Genomic DNA, 23172 nt, shown 5'->3' on the forward strand with positions numbered 1-23172 from the left:
CATTATTAACCAGAAAATAGAACCAACAAAAGATGCAAAAATGCACAAATTTCATTAAAACATGGTTTATTTTTTGGACCTGAGTTTTCATGGTGTAATGTGTATCCCACGTATCATTACTGGGAAAAAGTCACAGAATCTTTTATTTTGTTTTTAATTTGACATTTTGTACAAAGACTCATTTCACTGTCAGAACAAAAAAACGTCCTGGCCAATCAGAGCGCAGACCAGGAAGGTGTTTTCAGTCCCCTGTCCTCAGATGGACCGGGTGTCTTTAAGGAGGAAGAGGAAACGGATGTGTTTCCATGGCAACCCAGTGTTTGAGACATGCGTTGTTATCTGAGGAGACGTCGTTAAAACTGTAACTGAGCCCGTTTTACATTCACACTAACGCTCTGGTCATTGTCTGATTCATGCAGTGATCAGATAGTTATTGATCATGTCCACCAGTACAGTCTGATCTGTTTTATCAGATAACAACAGTAATCTGATTACATTAAATCAGATTACACACCTAGATTTGTCCTAACCTGTTCATCTGATTTATTTCATTCTTTTACATCTGCATGTGTAAAAAATAAAGATTAAAAATAAAGAAATAAACAGTGGAAAACAGGAAGTGATGTAGTCAAACATGGCCATAAAGTTCCACAAATTTATATTTTAGGGCATTTTAATATGTTTGTTTTTGTGTATTTTAATGTGTTGTAGTTTTATTTTTTGTCATTTTTTTTTGTGTATAATTGTGTATTTCAGTATTTTTTTTTGTGGTGTTTTAGGTATTTTTAAGTATTTAGAGTATTTGGTTCCACCGTCTCAGTCCATTATTGGATTTTTTTTGTGTATGTTGGTGTATAATTTGTGTTTTTTCAATATTTTTTTGTGTATTTTAGTGTATTTTTAGGTATTTTAGAGTATTTGTTTACACGTTTACAGTCCATTATCGGATTCCTTTTGTGTATGTTGGTGTATAATTGTGTTTTTCAACATTTTTTGTGTGTATTTTTAGGTATTTTAGTGTATTTGTTTACACGTTTCAGTCCATTATCGGATTTCTTCAGAGTACATACATACGTAGTAACGGTAGAATCAACTTCTTGATATTATCTTCAGCTCATGTTTGACTCCATAACTTCTATTTACTATGATTCTTCAAACTAATGCACCCCCCATTTCAGTCTCAGCGCCCCCCCCCCTCTCAGCTTTCTGGTTCCAAACGCCCCCCAACGGTGTCCCAACGCCCCCTGTCAGTTCCTTTATTTTTTTTTGTGTTTGTACAGATTTTGTTCATCTGTCTCTCTGTCCAGGTGTCCCCGTCCCCGTCCTGTCCCCGCCCCCATCATGCCATCCTCAAAAACCTCCCGGTTCGCCTGAAGGGCGGCGGTCCGACCTTAGACAACGCTTTGATCCTGCGCAGGATGAGCCTCAACATCAGCCCCCACCACCACAACCCCCTTCGACGATGACGACGCCATCCACAGAACGGCGGCCACTGGCAACCCACTGGTCGCCGGGCAGCTCGCTCCTGGACGGCGACGTGCCTCGTGATCGCAACCCGTTTCGAAGACGAGGAGGACGAGAACGAAGCCAACGAGGGAAGAGGGGCGGGGTCGGAGGAGGAGGCGGGGGCTCGGTCAAGGGATCCTTCAAGTTTACGGTCCCAGCTGAAGACGCTGGGGAAGCTGGGGAAAAACCTGAGGGAGTCGGTGCGGAGCAAAGGCAGCGGGACGCCCTCGCCACAGGGGTCGCTGCAGGGAACGCCCTCCCCTGCAGAGAAGAAGAAGAGAGGGAGGCGGAGCTCCGAAGGGAGTCTGCTCAGGTACCAATGACGACACTCACCTGCATCATGTGACTTTATATCAAGATTAATACTTTATTTATATTTCTCAGTGTTTTGTTTTACTATATTTTAATGTTTTTAGATGAAACCACGGTCATCAGTAAATAGAAGTCGATCCATGTTACGTTTAACATTTAATGTCTAAATGGTTATCCATGTTTCCATCGCATCATTACATCTTTTTTTATGTCACTTTTGTACATGATGTTATATTTATTGTGTCTTACTTTGTCTCCGTCCTGTTGTGCTACCCTGGGGACATTTTAGTAAAGTGGGGACATTGTAATTAAAACGAGGACATAGTTGGCATTAATGTTATTACTCTGTTAAGGTTCATGTTTCTATGATGCTAACGCTAGATGTGTCTTTATCCTACAGTGGGAACATTTTTAATAAAATGAGGACACTTTGGAACATTTGGACTTTTTAATAAAGTGAGAACTTTATGGAAAAATGAGGACATTTAACGCGGTGAGGACACTGTTAGCACTAACATTATTACTCTGCTAGCTATGTTTCTATGATTGCTAATGCTATCGGTGTCTTTATGCTGCAGTCACAACATGTTTGTAAAATGAGGACATTTTGGAACATGAAGTCATGTTAGTAAAGTGTGGACACTGTAATAAGGTGAGGACTTTTTTGGAAAGTGAGGACATTTTATTAAAGTAAGAACTTTTTGGAACGTGAGGACAATTAAATGAAGTGAGGACATTGTTGATGCTAACATTTTACTCTGCTTTTGTTTGTATTTCCTCAGGGCTAACGTTAGCTCTGTCGTATCCTAAAATGGGGACAGTTTAGTAAAGTGGGGATGTTGTAATAAAATGAGGACATTTTGGAATGGTAACAAAGAATGCAAAAGTAAAACACTTGCAGATCTTGGTGTTTCTTTGTGCAGAATCATGTATGAATGATGTTCATTGTGTGACTTTCCATCCTCCAGGTTTGCGGGTAAATACCGCGACACCCTGAGCTCCCGAAAGGAGTCGATCACCAACGGCGAGCTGAACTGTTCGGAGAGCGAGTGCGACTCCACCAGCCGCCGCCTGTCCTTCATGAAGATGTGGGGTTTGGGGAAACACAAGAGGGAGTCGATGGCAGACCACTCGTCTCAGGGTCCGGAGGAGGCGCCGGTGCAGGAGGCGGTGGAGGAGGTGAAGCCCCGGGAGCCGCTGTCCGGTACGACGATTTACAACCTGAACGCAACCACGCATCACATCCACATGTCCTGATGACCACGGGGTTAGGAGGTCAAGGAAGAGGGAGGAGCTTCTGCGAAGAAAAACAGATCAGAAACAGTCACTGCACAAAACTATCTTTAATTAATAAATCTAGAGTCAAGTGTGGGTCATAAATGGAGAAAATAAATAGGTTGTAGACTCACGACACATAGTAAACAGAGTAGAAGAAGTAGAGGTCGTGAAAATGAAAACTAACAAAATGAATGGGCACAAACCATTTTAAAGTTTTGTTTTTGTTTTTTGTTTTTTTTTCAGTTTTTGAGTTTCCAGCAACCTTAAAACAACCAGGTTAAAGCCTGGCTCAGGTCCGGGTTAATTCCTGATATCGGTCTGGATTCAATCCTGGTAGGGGTCGGGTTAAATCTTGGTCCAGGTCCGGGTTACATCCTGGTATGGGTCTGGGGTAAATACTGGTTCAGGTCTAGGTTGAATCTTGGTCCAGGTCCGGGTTGAATCCTGGTATGGGTCCAGGTTAAATCCTGGTTCGCTCCAGGTGATAAGTCTGGTTTGGGTCTGGGTTTTAAATTCTGGTTTTTCCTGTTGTGGCCACACTTTGTAGATGCTGGAGGTCATTTTAATATATGTTTGATGTATTTAATGCTGAAAAGCACATTTTCTGCTTTTGGAAATTGAGTCCTTTCTGAAGTTTTAACTAAACATTATCTTTAAACTAGTTTTAGTCCTGTTTTTTTCTGTGTTCTCATTTGAACTTAATGAATGAACTAAAGGACGTTATGTAAGACACTTCACAGCCTGGAAACTTTCTAAGGGCGTCCATTGTTTATCACACCCTGTTACACTGTGTTGTAATGACTGATTTAAGTGTGTGTGTTGTGTGAGTGTTATGTGTGTATCTGTGTATAAGTGTGTGTTGTGTGTCTGTTGTGTATGTGTGTATATGTGTGTATATGTGTCTGTTGTGTGCATTGTGTGTCTGTGTGTGTATTGTGTGTGTGGTTGTGTTCCTCCACACCCTTGTTTACATGTTTAAAACAGTTTTCTTTCTGTGTTGAACTGTCACATATGAACAAACTCCAACTGAGACGTGAAGTGAAATCAGTGTGCTCTCATTTCCTGTAGTCATGACGACACCACAACTCCTGCTCATTAAATCTGACGGGATGAGGACGAACCCGTTAACCTGTGGAGTCCAGGAAAACTGAAAACAGTGACAGCTAATTTAATCCACACTCATACAATTTTGTCTTATTTACATCCTCGTCCACATGTCTCCTGTTTGAGTCCATGAACCTTAGGTTGTGTTGTAAAATGTTATTAGCAGGCTAACGGCTAGCATGCTAATATTTATGAGGACAAGGTGCTTCACACACTTTTACATCGATATTTTATTATATTTTATTTATTTATTTTTTTTAGACCTTATTTAACCAGAAAGAATCCTATTCAGATTGAGATCTCTTTTACAAGGTAGATACAAGGGGATAGTTTTGGAGAAAAAAAAAAATCAGTGACTGTTTATTGAAATTATTCAGATTCAGCTGTTGATGATAATGTTATAACTCTGCTAATGTTTGTGTTTCCATGATGCTAATGCTAGCTGTATTTTTATGCTACCTTAAGGACATTTTGTAAGAAGGGACATTGAATAAAATGAGGACGTCATAGAACATCTAGACATTATTAATAAGTGAGAACTTTTTGGAAAGTGAGGACAGTTTAATGAAGTGAGGACTTTGATGGTGCTAATGTTATTACTCTGTGAGCTTAATATGTCTTGTGATGCTAGCACTAGCTGTGTCTTAATGGTACAGAAAGGATTTTTTTTTAGTGTATTAAAATGTTGTATTAAATGAGGACATTGTAGAACATGAGGACATTTTAATTAAGTGAAGACTTTTTTGAACCTGAGGACAGTTAATGTAGTGAAGACATGTTAGTGCTAATGTTGTTACTCTGTGAGGTTTGTATCTATGACGTTAATGCGAGCTGGAATTTGGAATTTCCCCTTGTGGGACTAATGAAGGCTTATCTTATCTTATCTTATCTTATCTTATCTTATATCTTATCTTATCTTTTTCTGTGTTTTTATGCTACAGTGTAAAGATTTTTAGGAACATGGGGACATTGTGATAAAAAAAAAAAAATGGAGGACTTTGTTCGTGGAATTTTTAATGAAATAAGGACATTGTGATACTAATGTTATAACTCTGCTAGCATTTGTGTTTCCATGATGCTAACGCTAGCTGTGTCTTTATGCTAAAGTGGGGACATTTTGTAAAGAAGGGACATGTGAATAAATGAGGACATCATAGAGCATCCAGACATATTAAGAAAGTGAGGACTTTTGGAAGTGAGGACAGTTTAATGCAGTGAGGTGCTAATGTTTTATTCTGCAAGCTTAATATTTTTGTGATGCTAGCACTAGCTGTGTCTAATGGTACAAGGATTTTTTATTTTATTTTTTTTTTAAAGTGGGGCCGTATAAATGAGGACATTTTAATTAAGTGAAGACTTTTGAACACAAGGACAGTTTAATGAAGTGAGGACATTGTTAGTGTTAATGTTATTACTCTGCGAGGATTGTGTTTCCATGATGCTAACGCTAGCTGTGTCTTTATGCTAAAGCAGGGATATTTTAGTAAAGTGATTCTGTGACCTAATTATATCGCAATAGATCAAATTGTGTGATGTACAGCATTAGTTCACGATGATCGAACTGTTAACCTACATTTAGTTGCGTCCACGTGAACCAGGATTGTGAGCAGAGGTGGACTCAGACGTGGGCTGATGTTTTCTTCATTCCAGATGTGCAGATCTCTGATGTGTATCAGTAGTTCAGGTCTCGGCTCTGCACGCCCTCATAGGAGTCAGAATGCGTGACGACCAACACGAGACGGGCTGGACGCCTGTTATGCACCTGAATGCACCTTGGGAGGAAACACTAACACAAGCTGAACATACGACATGTGACCGGTTTAACATGAACAGAGTCAGAATCCGTTCACATCTAAAATAATTCAACAGTCACTGAGTTCAGACTAAACTGTACTTTATGTTTTTAACAGATTTTGACTGATGTTTATTTACATTAGTGAAAACAGATGTGTGAATCTGAACTTATTGAAGGGGACACGACTCCACTAACCGATGACAAAGAGAAATGTTTCTGTGAATAAACGACAGATTTATCTAAATTAAAACATACACTGGAAACATTTGATGTTATCGAAGGAATGATTCTAATAAAATACAGAAAATAAGACTCATTTTTGTAGACAATTTAATGAAGAAACGTTCAAATCTGTGTTTTATAACTTTAAACTCAGAGTTTTTAGGGACAAATATAACTTTCCTTTCAGTTTTAAAGTTGTTTGTCTTGTAGATGTGATTGTGTGGATTAGACTCAGTTTAGGTTTCTTGTTTTTAAGGTGCAGTTTGTTCAGTTGATCAGTTTGATCAGTTTGTTCAGTTTGATCAGTTCAGTTTGTCAGTTGATCAGTTCACTTTGTTCAGTTTGATCAGTTTGTTCAGTTTGATCAGTTTGTTCAGTTTGATCAGTTTGTTCAGTTTGATCAGTTTGATCAGTTGGTTCAGTTTGATCAGTTTGTTCAGTTTGATCAGTTTGTTCGTTGATCAGTTGTTCAGTTTGATCGTGTTCAGGGGTTCAGTTTGTTCAGTTGGTTCAGTTTGATCATTTTATTCAGTTGATCAATTTTGTTCAGTTTGATCAGTTTGTTCAGTGGTTCAGTTTGATCAGTTTGTTCAGTTTGATCAGTTTGGTTCACTTGCTTCAGTTTGATCAGTTGGTTCAGTTTGATCAGTTGGTTCAGTTTGATCAGTTTGTTCAGTTGATCAGTTGGTTCAGTTTTTTCAGTGTGTTCAGTTTTGATCAGTTGTTTCAGTCTTCAGTTTGATCAGTTTGTCAGTTGTTCAGTTTGTTCAGTTGGTCAGTTTGATCAGTTTGTTCAGTTTGTTCAGTTGGTTCAGTTTGTTCAGTGTTTAGTTTGTTCAGTGGTTCAGTTTGATCAGTTTGTCAGTTGATCTGTTTGTTCAGTTGTTCAGTTTGTCAGTTGTTTAGTTTGTTCAGTTGATCAGTTTGTTCAGTTGGTTCAGTTTGTGTTCAGTTTGATCAGTTTGTTCCGTTGGTTCAGTTTGATCAGTTTGTTCAGTTGGTCAGTTGTACTGGTGCTGACGCAGGTGTTTGTTTATGGTTTAGTTGTTGGTTCAGGTCTTTTGGTTTCTTTCTTTGATGCACATGTTTGTTCTTATTTGATGGCTTTGTTGTTTTCAGCTTCAGGTGTTTCTTTTGTTTTTAAAAGTCAGAAAATTTAACTTAAATTTTAATATTGAATTTATTGTAAAAGAGACTTGATGATTTACTGTCACATCTTTTATTACTTTATAGCAAGTAGAAACATATGCTCTTCTGTTTCCTTGCCTTTCCTTTTCGTCTTCGTTTTCTTGTTTCTTCTTCTCTGTCAGTAAACATCATCTGTGTGTTGTCGGTACAAATGCTGCCTGTCTTCATGTTTAGTATGAACACAAACTCTGAATCTGCTGACGCTGAGTGTCCGTTTCTAAAAACAAGCCTCGACTTGAAAATTCACTACTTCTCTACAACTCAGGACCCCTTTGTGTTTCTTATTGACTCAGTTTGATCACTTACATGTAAAATAAAACCTCAAAGCTACAAGTGATGAAGGCAAGAAAAGGACAACTGTGGGATTTAAAACACTGACGGACACTGAGTCAGTTCATTCAAATCCACTAACACTGAAAGGAAAGAAAACTGAATGTATAAAGACAAATGAAGCCAGAACCATCAAACCAGAGGATTCTTCTCCTCCTCTTCTCTTCTTCTCCTCCTCATCTTCTTCTTCTCCTTTGTTTTCTTCTTTGTCGTCTTCTTCCCTTTCTTCTTCTCCTTCTTGTTCATCATCATCTTCTCCTTCATTTTTCTTCTTTGTCTCTTCTTCTCTTTTCTTCTTCTTCTTCTTCCTTCTCCTTCTTCGTCTTTCTTTCTTCTTCTCTCCTTCTTCTTCCTCTTCTTGTCTCCTCGCTTTCTTTCTTCTTCTCTTTCTTCTTCTTCTTCATCTTCATCTTTTTCTACATTTTCTTTCCTCTTCTTCATCTTCTTCATCTTCTTTTTCTCTTCTTCTTCTGCTTTCTTGTTCTTCACCATCACCATGGTATCACTTTCATCTTTAACATGTTTAGAATGGACAGAATATGACGTTTGTTGAGGAGAATCTCCTTCCTGTTGGATTTAAATCAGACTTTAAATGTTTTGGGGGTTTTTTCCCATATAAAATCACAATATTCCCTAAATCTTGTTACTAAAACATTTCAAGTTACTGCAAATACAGTTAATAAAACAAAAAAAACAAAACCAAAACAATGACTATCACATCAGAGGTAGAGAAACAAGAGAAATAATAATAACAATAAACATTAATAAATAATAGAAACATCCACAACAACATTATTCTCATCATTTGTTTCCTTTTTTTTTCTTTATCTAGTGTAGTTTCATACATGTCACAAAAACCTGTGGAGTCGTTGGTTTTTTCCTGTTTGTCATGTGTGTGAGGTTGAGCTGGATCCTGTGGTATTTGAGGATGAGGAGGATCGGCCTCTTCATTGTCCTCGTGGGCCTGGACGCTGTTTGCAGATGTGGTGGATGTCACAAACAGCTGGATGGTTTGGGTTTTCGACCTCACACCGAGAAAACACTGACAAAACGGATCCAGTGGAGCTTCTGTTAGAGGATGAAACCCTTGAGCTGTTGATTCATGAGGCCGTTGGTGTTTTTAATGGAATGAATCATTTGGAGGACCAGCGCTGTTGGCTTGTTGGCCTCCTCGTCTTCATTCACCTCCTGCTGAACTCCCCTGAGTCGTTCTGTTCCGTCCTTCAGTCGATCTCTGTGGAATTTACCCTCCACTAATCCTCTGTGTTTCATTAAAACACTGTCATGTGACATGCGTCCTGCATCGGCGTGTTCCTGCAGGTAGAAGACGAAGAAGACGTCCAGAAAAAGAAAAAAATAGACAAAAAAAAGAAAAGACAGAGAAAACAGGCAGCAGGTTTTCACAGATGGACTGAAAATACACTCTTCAGTTTTACTGCTTTACTGAGTGTGTATTTATATATTTATACTTAATCTTTACTTTTAACCTTCCAGTATCCTGGTGAGGGTATTATGCACACGTTGGACTTCTATTTCATCAGAATATGTTTTAGGTCAGAATTGAAGTTGTTTATTTTTTGCATCATTTTTACATTTTGACCCATCCACTAAAATTCACACCCTTCTACCACATGAGTACAAAACACACACTGACACATTTATATGAACCAGTGTTGTTGTTAATCATTGACTGGTGCCACGATGAAAACAAATAAATAAATAAAATAAATAGTTCAATTTATACGGTATATAGAATATTAAAAATGTGTCCTCTGGTCTCTGGGGGACGTGATGTCCTGAAGGTTTTCCTTTTACTGTCGGTCTTTGTTGGTTTTGTTGTTTCATGACACTTGTCGATAAGCGTCTGGTTTTCAGTCGGTGTTTGGACGTATCAGCCGCCGACCCACTTCCTGTTCTCAAGTCTTATCTGAACTGTTCACAACAACAACACGCCACGAACCTCACATTTATTTATTACCTCCGCCAAGGAGGTTGTTTTTACCGGCGTTGGTCTGTCTGCCTGTCTGTCTGTCTGTCTGTGTGCAAGATAACTCAAAAAGTTATGGATGGATTTGGATGAAAATTTCAGGAATTATTGATACTGGCACAAGGAACAAATGATTAAATTTTGGTGGTGATCGCGGGGGGGGGGGGGCACTGATCTGCCTTGGCAGTGGTCCGTGCTCTCTAAGTGCTTTTCTAGTTTATAATAAATAATACAATACTTATTCAACAACATGAAAACAATGAAAACAAAAACAGACTTTTCATGGTTTTAACTATTAATTTAATTTAACTATAGAAGAGTCGCTAAATAAACCAGACTGATCCAGGTCCAGACCCAGTCCAGGTCCAGACGGACTGGGTCTCTCCTCTGGGTTCTTGTCCAGACCAGTGGGTCCAGACCCCGTCCCGGTCTTTCCTCTGGGCCTCTTGTCCAGACTGGTCCAGGTCCAGACCCCGTCCCAGTCTTTCCTCTGGGTTCTGGTTCTCCGACATGTGGAGGCTGAGCTCTGGTTTCATCTTTACAATCCTGCTTCTGTTCACGCTCGCATGTAAAGAATGTGGACTCGTGTCCAGGTGTTTCCTGTCCAGGTGTCTGAGCCCGGTCCACCTGACTCAGCACAAGATCCGGTTTCACTGATCCAGGTTCAGGTTTAGCGTCAGCTCGTTTCCATCAGAGTCTGAAACGCGACAGAGCTCTGCCTCTGCTCAGTTGGATGTTGCTATGGAAACAGACATTACCTGTTCAGGTGTTTCCACCTGCAGATCCATGACAACGCCATGGCAACAAGAAATAGGTCAGGACTCATTTAATGCAGTGTGTCCACATTAGTTAATACAGTAATAAGCATTAACTAGCACTAATTAACACTTAAGTAATATACATATTTACTGATGGTTTTCATGTTAAGGAAGGGATTCATTTACATAACATTCTATCATTTAGACACAACAACAATAATAATAAATAATTTTTACATTAAAACTAGACAATAGTTGGCAAAGTGAACTGTTAATTATCATTGATTAATGTAATTAGCATGAACTAAGGGTTAATTATGAGTTGAACCGTGGGTTTATGGAGCATCTCTACAACATAAACAGATTAATATTAAACAAATTAAACATAGTCTGTAGTTGTTAATGGGTTAATGATCAGAATGTGAGGATGCTGATTCACTTTAGGCCGGACTCGTCGTCATGACGCTGGCGTGGTGGGATGAGGGTGGAGGTGGGCGGGGCTTCATCCACCCAGCTGGAACAGATTTCCTCCGAACACTGAACAATAAGAGCAGTGTTTCTGACTCTGTAGAGTGTAATATATGTGTGTGTTCGTATTAGTTTACAACAGCTGAGCTGTGATTCAAACCAACTCCAGAGTCATTCTTCAGTGTCATATTCACAGTGTGAATGTTCAGATCTGAATGAATGTAGCGTCGATCGATCAGAGTCACATCAGTGTTTCCTAAAACAGTCGGTTTGTTTAAGCAGTGAAACTAAATAAATAAATGAGTCTGATCTGATCCACAGTTCTTCTGTTTGATTTTCAGCACTGGAAACAGTCGTAGAGTAAGAAATGTTCCTAACATTAACACTGGATAACAGTTGATCAGTTAAGTGTTGATTAACATTAACTAATTCAATAATAAGCATTAACTAATATTAATTAACATTTGAATAGCAGGATTTACTGATAGCTAATCTTTTATACTTTAGAAATAATAATAATAATATAATAATAGAATTAGCAACGAAAAAATATTTGTAAAAGTGTAAATTCACTGTGAACATGTTTTTTCTGCTGTTTCAACATGGTAGTTTATGAGGATTCACTGACCTCTGGAGCCTCTGGTGGATATTAGAGGAACTGCAGGTTTCAACCATAACCTGTAGATGATCATAAACAGTTCTGAAAGCAGTAGCTTGTGTTTTAATCATCGCCATATTCGCTCTTTAGAGCCTGAAGTGACCATATATAGCTTAGAGTGTGGTTAATTGGCTTAGAGTCTGGTTTCGATCAACTCGATACGCAAAGTGTCATGAGATAACTTTTGTTATGATTTGGCGCTATATAAATAAAATTTGATTGATTGATTGATTGATGGACAAAAGGGTCGGACTGTTGGAGTTTACAGCTGAGCTAATGCTAAACACTAGCTTATTGACTCATTAAATCAGTAAACTTCATCAACTAAGTCAGTTTACGTCTTGTTATTGTAACTTAACTACAACTACACTGGAGTTGTATCTACAGAAAAATATGTTTTATTCAATAAACAGAAGTTCTGACGTCAACACGTCTGTTCACTGTAAAATCTTACAAATGGATCAATGATTTTAGAAATGATGTGGTCGAACCTGAACTGCAGACAATACTAGAGGAAGGATACGTTACAGTTACAGCTGCTCTGAGCGAGTATAAGAAAAAGTAGCTGGAAAGAAATTATCCATACTACAAAAAATATATGTACACACACACACACACACACACACATATATTTATTTAGCTCTAGATATATATACATACCAAATATACATGTTAATTAACAGTTGTCATTGTTAATTAACCTGAACCCGCCTCCGTCCTCAGTCCTGGAGATCCTGCAGCTGGTCAAGAGGCGGGACCTGTTCCTGGCCGACACCCACATCCTGGAGCTGGAGCAGGAGTGCAATGAATCGGAGCAGGCGGACGACGCAGCGGCGCCAAGCGTCAAAGATGGTGGCCGACGCAAAGCAAAGGACGTGGAGCTGCTGTACGAGGAGCTGCAGAAGGAGCTGTGGGCCGTGGTCAGGGAGTCTCTGCGCTCGCCCACCGCCGGACCCAACCTGGGCCTTGTGGTGCAGGTGAGGACCGGGTACCACGGTAACAGCCGGCTGTGGGCGGGGCTTATGTCACTCTGGCTTTAACCACAGTAAACATGAGATCATTTGGTAGAATATTATAGAGGAGGCAATAAGTCAAAAGACAAAAAATATGAAATATGCAACTGAAAATTAAGGAAAAAAATGCAACACAAACACAACCTAAAAGACGCAACACAAGAAAACTACACGATATGACAAAAATGACACAAAAGACACTACAAGATGAAAATAATACAAAAGATGCAGCCTGATGCGAAACGATGTAAAAGGGAAAAAAAAAATAAAACTGAAAATAAAATAAAGATGCAATAAGATGAAGACAATGCAAAAAATGCAGAAAAACCAATAAATGCAAAAAGAGTAAAGTGATGCAAAAAAAAAAGACAAAAAACCCCCCACAAATTATACAACAAAACAAAAACATGCAACAGGGTTCGGAAATTTAGAAAATTGAAAATGAAATAAGACACAACAAGATGAGCACACACAAAAACACACAATGACAAAAAAGACTAAAATGACCCGAAAAACGCAGAAAGCTGAAAATGACAGAACACCATACGAAAACAATGCAAATGACACAAAACAGAAACATCCCATGGGAACAGCAGCTGGATAGTAGCCTGTAGCTAACTCTGGTACGAAGATTCTCTTCTGTTTGAGATTCTTGTATTTGTAAAGAATAAACTAAAAAACAAAAATGGAACTAATGGATGTAAACGTGTCGATGTAGGTTGAACGGCTGAATATGTTTCAGTTCTATTGTTGAACAGGTTTCAAAACATAATAGGTACACCCAAACCGACCCATGTGACCCCTGTGACCCCTGTGACCCCTGTGTCCAGGTTCTGCAGCAGGAGGAGCAGGTGGACCGGGATTGGGCGACCACTGAGGGGGCGGCGCCCGGCGGCCCGAGGCCTCGCAGTCTGAAGCGGCGCTGGTCGGAGGCGGTGGCGGAAGCGGCCGACGGTCGCTGCCCCAGAGGGCGGAGTTCACGGCCGGCGAGCTGGGCGGGTACCTGGACCGGCTCCGGGCCCGGGTGGTGGAGGACCTCGGTGCCGCCAAGAGGAACGTGGTGTCTATCTACCCTGAGGACTACCAGCCCGTCCAGGTGAGGGGACACTGGGGTGGGGACACTGGGGGGGACACTGGGGTGGGGACACTGGGGCAGGGACACTGGGATATGGATGCTGGCATAGGGACACTGGGGTGGGGACACTGGGGCGGGGACACTGGGGCGGGGACACTGGGTTCGGGGGTTCCTCAGTTTAGGGGTTTATTCATTTGATTGATCATTTTTCTTTTAGTTTTGGTTCAATGTGTTTTGTGTTTTTATTTACCTTTTTTCTTAAACATTTTATTCCTTTTTAAAAAATTCTTTTGGATCTACATTGTGTTTTTGTGTCGGTTCATTTAATTTTAGGGTTTTACTTATTTGTAGGGTTTTATTCATTTTATTCATGTTTAGTTTTTGTTTTTTGTTGGGTTTCTATAGTTTTCTTTTTCTATTCATGTTTTTGTGGATTTTTTTGGTTCTATGTCGGGTTTTTGTTTCATTACAGTTTGTATTTGGATATTTTAATTTGTTTTAATATTTTACCAGATCCAGATTCTTCCTGTGAATTCAACTTGTTAAAATGTTGATAATCCTTTTTAGAACCATATAAATGTGTCTAATCCTGTGAATTAGTGCTGGTGGCTAACGTTGACCTTTGACCTTTCAGGTGTATGTTCAGAGCTACCATCAGGCGGTTGCTAGGCGACTGGAGTCCATCACTGAAAACCAGCTGGAGATCACAGACATCTACTCTCTGTTGGACTGGTTACACAACATCTACGACAGGTGAATGAACACATGATGGGGTTGCCACGGTTCCTCGTTACATCTTAATGATGTTTTTGTGTCATTGCTCGTCTTTTCCATCGTTTTCGTCCTATTGCGTCTTTTATGTCATTTTCTTATTGTTACTCTCTCATTGCTCATCTTGTTCCTCATCTTGTTGCTTGTCTTGTTGCTCATCTCGTTGTCATCTCGTTGCTTGTCGCATTGCTCGTCTTGTTTCGTGTTCTGTTATTTTATTCTCGTTGCTCATTTTGTTGCTCGTCTCATTTCTCGTCTTCTCCGTCATTTTCTTCTCATTGCTTGTCTTATTGCTCATCTCGTTGCTCATCTCGCTGCTCATCTTGTTGCTCGTGTTCTCTGTTATTTCATTCTCGTTGCCCATTTCGTTGTTTGTCTCATCTCTCGTCTTCTCCATCCTTTTCTTCTTGTTGCTCGTCTCATTGCTCATCTTGTTGCTTGTCTTTTACTCATCTCATTGCTTGTCTCATTGCTCATCTCGTTGCTTGTCTCGTTGCTCGTCTCATTGCTCGTGTTCTCTGCTATTTTCATTGTCGTTGCCCGTTTTGTTGCTTGTCTCATTTCTCGTCTTCTCCGTCATTTTCTTCTCATTGCTTGTCTTATTGCTCATCTTGTTGCTCATCTCGTTGCTCGTCTCACTGCTTGTCTCATTTCTCATGTTCTGTTATTTTCATTCTCGTTGCCCATTTAGTTGCTCATCTCATTTCTTGTCTTCTCTATCATTTTCTTCCTGTTGCCCGTGCCATTGCCTGTCTCATTGCCAATCCTGTTGCCCATTGTTTTTCCGTTTCAGGGACGTTCTGGGGACGGTCTGCATCACGAGTCCGTTCAGTCGTACTCAGCTCAGTCCTCTGTTGCCGTCGGAGACCGTGGACCGTCTGGAGCTGGACTGTCTGAACTCGGTCCGGGTGAGTGTCTCTAACGTGGCCTGTTCGTTGGACCTAAACACGGTTCAGATCCACCCAGACTCAGTCCGTTCCGACCCGGTCCTGATGGTTTCCCGTTGCTTTTCCAGGCCAAGGTGACGACGGAGCTGAGTCAGGTCCTGGACGACGAGGAGAGGAGGTGGATGGAGACGCTGCACATCGAGGAGTTCCACATCCCTCTGGCCCAGACTGTCATACAGGTGGGTTACCATGGTGACACTACGGCAGCATGACGCTAACAGGCTGCGGTTTCCATTGGTTAAGGATGTGGGACTGATGACGTTTTCTTCTTGTTGCCTGTTTTGTTCCTGTTGCCTATTTAATATCATTTTTGACTTGTGTCTTTTTATGTTTCTGTCTCATCATGTCTGTTCCGTTGTTTTCATCTCGTTTCATCTTGTTTTCAGGTCTTTTACATCACTTTCATTTCATTGCTGATCTTTTCTGTCAATTTCATCTTCTTGCATTATTTCTGCCATTTTTACGTTTTTGCCTTTTTCTATCGTTTTCATTTTTTTGTGTCTTTTTATGTCATTTTCATTTCATTGCTCATCTTTTCTTTCATTTCTTCTTGTTTTATTTTCTGTTGTTTCATTTTGTTGCTTCTTTTCATGTTATTTTCCTCTTGTCGTGTCTTTTCAGTAGAGGTGGGTAATCCCAGCTCCATAGAGTAAAAATCCTGCCATGAATTGGTTCTACCTGTTCACTTGACACAGGTGATTCCATTAATTATCCCTTCATCTACCTGGATGAGGAGTTGTGCTCATCAAACTGGGCTGGTTCAGTGAGTGGTTGGAACAAATACATGGCAGGACTTTTACTCTATGGAGCTGGGATTACCCACCTCTGCTTTTCAGTTGTCGTCTCGTGTCTTTTCTGTCTTTGTCATCTTTGTTGCATCGTCGTACCACCTTGTTTTCTACGTTTGATGCCGTCGTGGTTCCAGGTTCTGGTCTCATGCTGGAGGTCTGATGCAGACTGTGTGACTGTTCAGAGTCCTGTTTTGTCTGTCCAGACTCCAGACTCCGTTGTGGGTCCGGGTCCAGGTGCTGGACGTGGTCTGAGCTGCGGTTTCCGTCCTGTTTAATCACAGCTCGGTGACCGTTATGTAAAGGTGGATTCCGCTGCGTTTTGTACTGATTGTTTTCCACCTCTGTCCTTCAGCTGCAGCCAAAGTCAACATGGATGTTTCCTGATCAGTCCAACCTGGACCCAACGCTGCCCTCTAGTGGACACACACAGAACTGCAGCGTGGTCACACACACAGGTGCTGCAGAGGTCAGAGGTCACAGTGTGTTTTCGTGTTGGTTTCAGAGGCTGCAGGTGGACCTGGAGCGGTCGGCATCCATCAACAGAAGTCTGGGGTCCAGGGTGGCGCAGTGCAGCCTCAACGGCCTCGCAGACTTCCTGTACAGGTGAGGGGGGCGGGCCAACACACGTCAACGCTTAAAAGACACAGCGTTAGAAAAGAGAATATGAAAACTCATCCCACAGTTTCTGAGGCTTTTCAGTGTTGATCTAAACTTGGGGTGTGAACATATGGCCCGTGGGCCAAAACCGGCCCACCATAGGGTCCAGTCAAACATTATTTTAGTTCAGGTTCCACATACACACCAATATGATCTCAGTAAAACACTATTTTTTATTTTTTTTTATTATTATTATTTAACCTTTATTTAACCAGGAAAAGATCCCATTGAGATTAAGAACCTCTTTTCCAAGGGAGTCGTGGCCAAGAGACAGCATGAAACACAACACATAGTTACAACATACAATAATTTACAGGACAAGTCAACCGATGAATAACACGTGCAAGTCACTGAGTTATTCTCCAGCACTTTGAGTTTGGATTTAAAAGAATTCAGGAGATCAGTTCAGTCTGTTTCCAGTCTTTTAGCAACATATTCCATGTGCAAGGAGCAGAGTACACAAATGCCCTTTTACCAGCTCTGTACGGCGAACGGCACAAAGAGGAACAAATGCTCACTATCATAATCCTATAAATGAACTGTGCAAAACATTTAGACCTTTTCAAATTTTGTCCAAAATGTCCATTTTCAGAGGACATACTATAGAACGAAGTCAAGGGAAGATTCACATCTGGTCAAAAAAAATCAAATTACAATAATCTACACCAAACTTACATTTTTGGGTCAGTAATTACTTATGTTTTCAGGAAAATGTATTTTGAAATGAGAAAAAAAAGTGGAAAAAAAGTGAGTAGTTTTCTGAGTGTGAATGTTTGTAAAGTGACTCAGTTTAGTGCCGTCATTCTGGGTTCATTTTATAAACTCTAGAAATAAACTACATTTATTCCAAATACATTGATATTTGACTATTATACTATTTATGTCAAATTCTAAACAGACAGACTTTAAAATAAATAAATGCATATATCTATGCAAAATACATTTGAATAATGTTAATATATTTGTATGTTGTAAATATTGTAAATAAATGTATATGATATTGATAATTGAAATAAAACATGTTTGATATTTCCTTTTGTCGTCCATCTGTGACGCTGACATTTGTCTAAACTCTTTCTATTTAGGTTTGATCATATATTTTTTTCCTCTATAACCAATTATTGGGTTGTAAAATAGAGGGCTTAAGGTTTACACTGAATACATTTGAGAATGAAAATGTCAATGAACTTCACTTTGGAGAACTTTGGAATTCTGGCAAAAAAATGCATGTTATTTTTTTCCATCTGTGACACAGTGGTTTTTGATATTTTCATTTACAAATATTTAAACTAAATGTTGCCCTTTGAGTCTGTTTAAGCTGGCATTTAGACCTTTACAATTATGTGGAATATTTGTCTGAAACTTGTCTGGTTCAAAAGTTATGAATCCAAAAGTAGTGGGCGGTCCATCTGTGACGCCTTTGACCACGCCCATAGTCTTACTGTCCAGTCACTGGAGGACATTGGAAACGTTCAGAAAACGACATTAAATCCATCTGAAACACTTCAGAAAGGGTCTATTTAAAACACTATTCCATCTGAGTTTTCAGGTGTTTTCCTTTAAGTCACCTGACCAACTGTGACCTTTGACCTTTCTGTCATATTACTAGATCAGCTGATGCTGACGTCTCTGTGGGTTCACTCTGATCTGTTCAGTATAATTCAGTTCAGTGTTGTGGGTTTTTCATTCTGTCAAACGTATAAACCAGTGATGTCAAAATCATGGCGTGTGGGCAAAATCAGCTGCCAAAGAGTCCGATCCGACCCATGGGATGAATTTACAAAGTGTAAAAACTACACTGAAGGTGTTAACACTCAGTGGTGTCAAACTCATTTTAGCTGTGGTTCCAGATACAGACCAATATGATCTAAAGTAAAATAACATCATAATAACCTATAAATATCTCCAAATTCTCATCCTTGTTTTAGTGTAAAAAAAAAAAAAGTAAAAATGACATGAAAATGTTTACACTGACAAACTATCCTTTCACCAAAAAGACAACCTTAACAAATATGAATAACCTGAAATGCATGAAGAAGAATCAGTGGAATTGCACCAATATTCTGTTTGTTATTATATGTTTTGTGTATTTGTAGATCCACTGTGATCTGTATGTTCTAATGCACATGTAAATGATAAACGTAGACAGAATATTGTTAAAATTACACTTATTTTTCTCAAGAAATTTCAGGTTGTCCATGTTATTCACATTTTTACAGGAAACTTCTCAGACGTAAATATTTTGATAATGTCATTTAACTTTTTTCTCTTTAAAACATAGACAAAGGTTCATAGCTGTCATTATTTATAGATTATTCTGTTAGTATTTTACTGGTTTTAGATCATCTTGAACTGTATATGGTTTGACAGCCCTGATCTAAAGCTTTGGTGCTGTTTGTCTCATCGTAGTTTCCAGCGTAAAGTGGAGATGTTTCATGAAGGGATGCAGAGCGGGATGTTTGGAGACAACGAGGACGGATACGTGTCCAAAACCATCGCTCTGGTCAACTGCTGTCCTCCGTTCAGGTACGTGTACATCATCGTCTGGTATCAAAACGACGCGTTTCTGTTCAGTTTATGGTGAAATAAATGTAAATATGGTTTGTGTGTGATGCGTTCAGGGGCTTCGTGCAGCGTTGTGCTCAGTGCGATCCGTTCTGTCAGCGAAGACTCTCTACGTCTAGCGACGAAGAGCTCGGACACATTGTCCACAGGGTCAGAGTCCTGTCGGAAAGACTGTACACTACTATCAGGGTAAAACACAGAGAATATACACAGGAAAATGAAAATACACAAGACCAAAACTATGGAATACCAGGAACAATGAAAAACCAGAAATACACAGAAAACAGAAAAATACCGCACACAGAATAATGAAAATACACAGAAAACAGGAACATATTCAGAAAAAATCACAAAACATGAAAATTCAGAAACACAAAACATCAAAATACACAGTACACACCCAATACACAGTACTACTACAGTATTACTACTAATTTATAATATACTACTCTACTACTACTACTACTACTATAAATATTACTACTACTACTATATACTATATATACTACTACTACTACTGCTACTAATTACTATATATACTACTACTTTACTACTCGAATATTCTCCTACTACCACTACAGTAACATTATAACATTAGACTCAAACTTAAACTCATTCAGTATCATATTATTTTATTGTGTTATTGATTTTTTTTGTAGTTTTAGTTCTGTTTATACGTTTCCATCTCATTTATCTGTTTATTCTGTTTTGTGTGTTTTTCAGCCGTCTTCGACCGTCTGGTGAAGAGGAAGTGGCTCAGTAACACGGAGCCGTTCGACCAAATCCAGGCTCTGATTAAGAGTATTTAAGTATCATCGTATGGACAGTCCCCCCGTACCAGGTACCCACCGCATATTCACCCACTTCCTGGAAACACCCCCTCCAGCTCCCACTGGATTAGGGTTAGGGTTAGGGTTAGGGTTAGGGTCCTCTGCTCAGCCACATCCATCAGCTCTTCTGGTGGAATCCTGAGGCGTTCCCAGACCACAGATAGAACCCCTCCAACACCTTCCTTATAATTTATACTATATATATAACTGTTTCAATTATCTACAAATATACAGAAATAATTAAACTAGCATGAATAATAAATCACATAAAGAAAAATGAATGAAATAATTACAAAAAATTAGTGCCAAAATGAAGGCAAATGGAACAAAAGTCACAAATGGAAAAATATGAAAAAAAAATTTGTAAAAAGAAAAAGAATAATCAACAAAATAAACAAGAAAAGCACTTAGAGAGCACAGACCTCCACCAAGACAGATCTGTCCCCCCATGTCAACACTTCCTGAAAATTTCATGAAACTCCATAAGTTTTTGAGTTATCTTGCTAACAAACAAACACACACAACAAACAACACACAACACAAAGCAAGTGATCACAATGCCTCCTGGTGGAGGTAATAAAACTTAGCAAAATTTAACAAAAAATAATCATTTGCAATATAATTTATGATTATAATATCTCCTCATAATTTATAATATATATGATTATCTCAGTTATGTTTTTGGTATAACCCACAAATGTATGTTTATATAATACATATATTAATGATACAGTACTCACTACATATTGTCTCATCCGTCTACACTCCATCACACAAATGACACAAAAGATCCAGGAAGCGGTGGACAGTCGGTGGACATTAAGCGTCCCTGTCGTCCTCAGGTCCTGGTTGCCGAGGTCCACCGCCGCGTCGTCATGGAGTACCTTCGCTCTGTGATGCGAGGGCGAATCATCTGCACGTCTCTGAAGATGAGGAAGAGGACGGCCGGACGCCTCCGGGACGAAGGAGACCACATTAAAGTCCTCTTCAAGGACCTGGTCAGTGTCAGAGGTCACGCGCTCTCTGATTGACGGTTTCAGGTGTACTAACCTGTGTGTGTGTGTGTGTGTGTGTCCAGGAGTCTCCGTCCAGCTGGTTGGACAGCGCTCTGTCCCACATCTCAGAGATCATCCACCTGGAGGACGTCCCCTCAGTCCAGATGGAGGTGGCAGTCCTGGTCCGGGAGTTCCCCGACATCAGGTATGCACGGTACTACTTGTACTGGTACTGATACTACTGGTACTAGTACTGATACTACTGATACTAGTACTGATACTACTGATACCACTAGTACTAGTACTGACTACTGGTACTGGTACTGATACTACTAGTACTAGTACTGATACTACTGATACCACTTACTGGTACTGATACTACTGGTACTGAACTGATACCACTAGTACTAGTACTGATACTACTGATACCACTAGTACTAGTACTGATACTACTGGTACTGGTACTGATACTACTAGTACTAGTACTGATACTACTGATACCACTAGTACTAGTACTGATACTACTGGTACTGGTACTGATACTACTAGTACTAGTACTGATACTGCTGATACCACTAGTACTGGTACTGATACTACTGGTACTGATACTGATACCACTAGTACTAGTACTGATACTACTGATACCACTAGTACTAGTACTGATACTACTGGTACTGATACTACTGATACTAGAACTGATACTACTGATACTGATACTACTGGTACTAGTACTGATACTACTGATACTACTGGTACTGGTACTGATACTACTGGTACTAGTAATGATACTACTGAAACTAGCACTGGCACTACTGGTACTAGTACTGGTTCTACTGGTACTTGTACTGGTACTCCAGATACTAGTACTGATACTACTGATACTAGCATTACTACGACTACTACTACTACTACTACTATTAATACTACTAATGTTACTACTAATAATATACTAGTACTACTGATACTACTACTTCTTTTATTATTGTTTTATTTCACTTGAGTCAATAATGAAATGTAGCTACCATTCTACTTTATTATCGTATAGTATAAAATATGTATGTATTAAATTTATAATCCTTCTGATCTTCTGTTTCACCACTAATATTACAACAGACACAGTGTAAAATAACAGTGATATGAACTATTATCACACATCAGCTGAACAAACTGTGTTTCTGGTCCAGATCAGGTCTTGATGCTAAAGCTAAGCTAACGCCCTCTCTCTGTGCAGGAAGAAGCATGTGTCGGCCATCTTGAACATCCGTGGCGTAACTCGTCAGGTGGAGCGTCAGGAGATCCTCGACATCGTCAAAGACATCGAGAGCGACGGCGGCGGCGGCAGCCTAGCCCGCCTCTCCAGAGACCGAAGCCTGTTCGCCGAAGTCCCGGTCACGTCCGAGGTCCACTGTCTGAACCTGGGCCTGAGCCGGATCGCCCTGACCGCCTCGTCCTGCTTCAGCTCGCTGCGGCCGCGACGCCGCAAGACCAGGACGCCTGTCCAGGAGAACCCGGACGACGTCCTCTGAGGACAACCAGGACGACGGGAGCTGATTGGTTTGGACAAAACGCTGCTTCTACAACACGTCAGCACCGCGACAGGATTATTTTTCTGAGCGTTGATTTACAGACTTAAAGACTTTAATCTCAGAAATCCAGATTTTTTTCTCGGCGTATTTCCTCTGGTTCATCCATTTTTAGTTCAGTCTGCCCTAAAACGGTGCCCTATACGCCTGATTTTAGCATCAGTTATGAATAATCAAACAAAAAATCATCATCTTGGATTTGAAAGACGTGAACGGAGGATCGGACCGGACGCCAAAACAGAAAAACCACGTTTCATTCCTACGACAGATGTTCGTTTTATTGAGTGGATAAAGTTCTGAGTATATTTTGACACATATCAGTGCATCAGTTATTAAAGT

The 23172-nt window shown here is 39.9% G+C and overlaps 1 protein-coding gene and 1 pseudogene across 1 annotated transcript in view; both read left to right on the forward strand.

Moving 5' to 3' along the window:
- The window catches only part of LOC115431037 (tumor necrosis factor alpha-induced protein 2-like), a 100442-nt gene that overhangs the window by 25122 nt on the left and 52148 nt on the right, over positions 1-23172 (forward strand). The gene's annotated exons all lie outside the window — the stretch shown is intronic.
- Positions 1463-23081, forward strand: LOC115431166 (tumor necrosis factor alpha-induced protein 2-like; annotated as a pseudogene).

The sequence above is a fragment of the Sphaeramia orbicularis genome, chromosome 13 (assembly GCF_902148855.1).
Source record: "Sphaeramia orbicularis chromosome 13, fSphaOr1.1, whole genome shotgun sequence".
Lineage (NCBI taxonomy): Eukaryota > Metazoa > Chordata > Actinopteri > Kurtiformes > Apogonidae > Sphaeramia > Sphaeramia orbicularis.